Here is a 5158-nt window from a genome sequence, read left to right as displayed (position 1 = left end):
TACCGCCCGGAAGTAGCCGTCCTTAGTAAACCTTAAGCCGGGCCGTTTAGGGTTCCGGAAAGCTTTATTAAACGTGTCTCTATAGTCTATGTCCTTAGATAGCTAGTAAGATAACGGGGCTTTAACGGCAAAGTACGTTTATAGTATAGGGATTACCGGTATATACCCTATAGCGGTACGGTTTAACGAAGATACGATAAGGGGGATAGTAAACCACGATATAAGGGGGTAATTCGTTAGTATAGCGTTTTAGCGAGCTTAGTATAACATCGACGGCCTATTAGGGAGAGATAGTAAGCTACAATTAAGAAGTAAGGAGTATAGGTATACGTTAGAAAACGATGAAATAATAACTAGGGGATAATAGTCAATACTTAGGGAATGGATAGTTAACCATGCTAGCGATATAAACGCTTATAGTATAGTGGCAAGTAGGAAGAAACAGAACTCGGTTATTATAGTGCGATTTTATTTTTCTTTTAATACCCCGTAAAGCGCTATAGTAACCGTGGTCGTTACGGCGGCTATAAAAGGCGCGTATAGGTTATAGTCCTTTTATTTACTATTCCCTAATATTACCTAGGGTTCCCTGGCGTTCCTAGTTATTACCCAGGGCGGCGATAACGTTTATCTTATATCGCGTCGCCGGCGTGCCTTATAATACTTTATTTTCTAGTTCCGCCGCGTCCTTACTAGCTCTTTAACGTCTTACGGTTTTTTATTACTTATAGTTCTTTAATATTACCCGGCTATAGCACCCTCGGAACGTCCGTCTTCTTTAAAGCTATCCTTAGATTAACTAAGGTCTTTTATCTCTCCTTAAAGGCGTCACTTAGCCTTTATCGCTTCTTCCGGCCTTTACACTTAATTAACTCCTACGTCTCTATAGCTTTTTCCGGTATCCACTTAGCTATAAACTAACGTCCCTAAGTATCTACCCCGGGCGATATAAGCCCTACGTCCCGCGGGCGTCCTCTAGCGGGGGATAACAACCGGTAGCGCCGTATAATAACTACTTAGTAACTATAGGCGGCGATAGTGTTTATAATAGGAAGGGAAAAAGGGAAAGAAAAAAAGGAAAGGAAAGAAGGGAAAGGAAAGAAAGGAAAAGGAAAGAAGGGAAAGAAAAGGAGTATACGTTATAAAATAACGGAGATACGTTTAGGGGAGACGGTAGACCACGATATAGAACGATTATATAGCGGTATACCACGGGCAGACATAAAGAACTAATAGTAAACCACGATACTTATATAGGTTATACTATAAGTCGCCGGTAACGTGAACTACGGCTAAACTATAGTCTTTATCTATAAAACCTCTAGGTTCTCGGCGAGAAATATACTAATAAAGATCTCTACAGTTTAGTTCTTCCGCTTCGACCGGCCGTCTAGCCGTCCAGGGTACCACGGTATTCTACGGCGTTACTCCGAAGTCCGAGATAGGGTCCTAGTCGGAAATAATAGACACGGCGGTGTATATACTATAGCCCGTAGATAAGAGTGGTCTAAGTGAACTTATCGGTCGCGGTTAAAGGCGAGTCTACCGTAGAGAAGCCCTCCCTTTAGTAGGGAGGATAAGCCGAGGGACCTCGGGTAAATCCGATAAAGGCGGGTGAATAAGGGGAAGCCCTCCCTTTAATAAGGAGGATAACTAAAGGACTTTAGGTAAATCCGATAAAGGCTAGTCGGGGCAGATACTTAGGTAAATCCGATAAAGGCTAATAGATTAAGGGGAAGCCCTCCCTCTAATAGGGAGGATAAGCCGAGTAGTTCCACGATAAATCTATAGCTCGTAATTAGTTATTTCTCGGGCGATACAGCGGAGGCTAGGGTATACCCCCTAAACCTTAGGATACGTGGCCTTAGGCACGGACACTAGTTCCACGCTTTTCCTTTTAGGGTTACTACGCCGCTAGCCTTAGATATTCTCGGCAAGTTAAGCTAGTCGGATAAAAGCGAGCCGCGCTAGGAGGAAAACGTTCTCCGCGAAGTACGGGTAAAAGGAAGATTACGGTAGGGGGAGGCTAGCTCCCCTTATACTCCGCGGGAAAAGGAGAAAAAAAGGGGGGGGGAAAGGGAAATTATCGAGTAGCTTAGTGTTACGGTGAAAGGGGGGGGGGGAATTAGTACGCCCCGTAGTTTTTTACCGGAGCTCGGGTTCCCCGGAAGACGTTAGTATACAGGATAATAGTCACTATCCTACGCCCTTTAGCGATCTAGAACGGTTAGTATCGGTGTAGGTTAGTATAGTGGCCTGCGCTAACTAGCGATTATTAGGAAGATTAGTATTATATTAGAGCTAAGGATCTATAATAGATGCTAGTATAGGTGGTATAGGCGCTATTGCTACGCTTAACTAACGACCGTGGGTTTCTTAGTATACTCTACGTCTAGAACTAGTAAAGAGGAGGCGATTAGGTTAGTACTCCGTGTTTCTATTAGGACTCTAATTCCACGGAGGATACTAGTATATAGGATAGTATAGGCGCTATCCTACGCCCTTTAGCGATCGTTAAGAACGGTTAGCATCGGTATAGGTTAGTAAGATCGCCTACGCCGACTAATAATTATTAGGAAGGTTATCGTGGTATTAAAGCTCGGATTCCACGGCTAGTGCAGGTTAGTATAGTCGCTATTCCTGCGCTTAACGGTAGTTCCCTTTACTACTCTATACCTAGACCTAGTAAAGGGGAGGCGATTAGGGGGGGGGAGGTTAATACGCCCCGTGGTCTTTATCGGGGCTCTAGTCCTATAGAGGACGCTAGTATACAGGATAGTATAGGCGCTATCCTACGTCTTTTAGCGATCGTTAAGAATAGTTAGCGTCGGTATAGGTTAGTAAGATCGCTTACGTCGATTAGTGATTATTAGGAAGGTTATCGCGGTATTAAAGCTCGGGTTCCACGGCTAATATAGGTTAGTATAGTCGTTATTCCTGCGCTTAACGGTGGTTCCCTTTACTACTCCACGCCTAAATCTATTAAAGAGGAGGCGTTTTCGCCTAGCGCGTCTTATATCTATTTAGTCTTAGCATATAAAGTTCGTACCTTTAAGGGCGGCTATGCCTAGCACGCTAGCGTTCGTTAGTAAACCACGTGTTTATTTAGTCTTAGTATACATAGTTCGCGACCGCTAGTATACTACGTGCCTGTTTAGTCTTAGTATATGTAGTTCGCCTTGGGCGGCAGTACGCGAACCTTACCTAAAAGCTTAGTTACTATTATTTAATATACCCTATCTAGGTATATCTCTAGCTAGCTAGTACTATCGGACTTAGGGCTTTTAGGGTTTGGAATAGCGACCTTTAGGTATAGAAAATAGGGTATAATAAAGATATCTTCTCTAAGCTAAGGGGGCGCGCGCCCCGGGACTTAAGTATCCACGGGGAAACCCCGTAGAATCCTCGGCTTCTATATATAGGAACCCGGAGGATTCCCCGGTATTCACTAATTATACCCTGGGGAAGCTAAAGTATACCCTAAAGGTACCTATAGTATACCCCGTGGGTGCTATAGCGTAAGCTATAGTATGCCCGTGGTATACCCGTGGTACTCCCGGTGGAATCTAGGGCGTATTAGGGGGGGTCCTTACCTAAGAATTTATCTCCATGGCCTACTAAAGGGTTTTCTAGGTCGATATAGCCGATACGTGGGTTATATCTTTATTAGGTCCCCTGCGGGAATAGTGTATAAACCTATCTGGTTCCCGGATAGTTCCGCTATAAAGTACTATCTATAAGGAGGGAGGAATACGTGATAACGCCCTTATATTATCTTTACTAGGGCCCTATTAGGGATAGTGTATAACTCTATATAGTTACCCGAGAGGGAGAGCCTTAACCTAAAATAATTATTAATAAATTTATTGGGTATATTCCGCTTTAGTTCCTAGGCATTTTCCTTATCGCTATAGCCGGCCTATTTGATTAGGTATTAGCGCTATTTACCCTGATATTAATAGTCTAGGATAGCCTTAACCTTATACTTATCCGAATCCGATGTAATATCGACCACGGGTAGTGGTTCCGGTTATAACCTATCGCGGGACCTCTATAGTTCTAGCAGGAAAACCGGGAATACGTTATAGATCCTTATCCCCTTTAGTATTTCTAACTAGTAGGCTAGACTATGTATGCCGACGATCTTAGTTACCTTATACGGTCCGATAAACTTATCGCTAAGCTTTTTTAACGGCCATTTCTATCGGATATTCTTTGTAGATAGTGAAATATACTCGTCTACCTTAAAGGAGCGCTAGGTATAGCCGTTATCATAATATCGTTTATAGGAGGCCTATACCCTCCTAATAAGGTCCGAGATAGATCGGCGCTAGGCTATAAGGTGGTCTATATAGCACTTTGCTTTAGCGGTGCGGACCTCGCTTGCCCTTAGGAGCTACACTTTATTGGGTCTCCTTAGATTATAGCCTTTTTCTTTTAATTTAATATATATATACAGCCCTAAAGCTATAGCACGAGTCTATTAAGGAGACTAAGCCTATGACGAGTATCTAGTTATTTATATAACTTATATATAAAAGTAAAGAATATACGAAGCAGAAGTATTAGTCCGGGACTTATCCTTAAGTCGTAGTACGCGCTCCCCGTAGTTCCCTAGGCTCCAGGGCTTAATCGTAGTAAGTGTATAGGTGCGCTTAATTACGCGTGATAGGGTATATACTCTCCCCCCCTAAAGAGGCTATATACCGAGAGAGATAGTATAGTTCCACTTATCAGCGCGTAAGCTGATAAATATCTCCCTGAACGAGCGGGGACCCCTATAACGTGCAGGAGCTCCGGGTAGGTCGCGCGGCGAATTAAAAAATTCGCGCGCGCGATTAAGGGGAGTGGGATTCGAACCCACGGCCTTACGCGGCCACTAGGCGTGTCTACCACCTACGCTACCCCGCTAAATTATAGTCTATTAGCGTATTAGATAGGGTATAACGTATCGTAGAATACCACGCTATATTATAGGTGAATTCCGCTAATAGTAACCGGTTAACCTAGTTATTCTATTCCTGCGAATAGAATATATATAGGTAATACTTAAGGTTCTGGTTTTATCGCTCCGTTTATCTATCCGTCTACGGGTACTACGCTATATATAGGCGTTATATAGGACCGAGGTAGCGATATAAAGTTACCTAAAAACGGC

At 43.3% G+C, this 5158-nt stretch overlaps 1 pseudogene across 1 annotated transcript; it reads right to left on the bottom strand.

Annotated features, from left to right (window-relative positions):
- Positions 1–4839: 4839 nt before the first annotated feature.
- On the bottom strand, positions 4840–4911 carry SODALDRAFT_t119 (annotated as a pseudogene). Its single transcript has one exon. The product of its transcript is annotated as a tRNA-OTHER (tRNA).
- Between the last annotated feature and the right edge of the window lie 247 nt (positions 4912–5158).

The sequence above is a fragment of the Sodiomyces alkalinus genome (genome assembly GCF_003711515.1).
Source record: "Sodiomyces alkalinus F11 unplaced genomic scaffold SODALscaffold_5, whole genome shotgun sequence".
In the NCBI taxonomy this organism is placed as follows: domain Eukaryota; kingdom Fungi; phylum Ascomycota; class Sordariomycetes; order Glomerellales; family Plectosphaerellaceae; genus Sodiomyces; species Sodiomyces alkalinus.
This window is presented reverse-complemented; position numbering and strand designations above follow the sequence as displayed.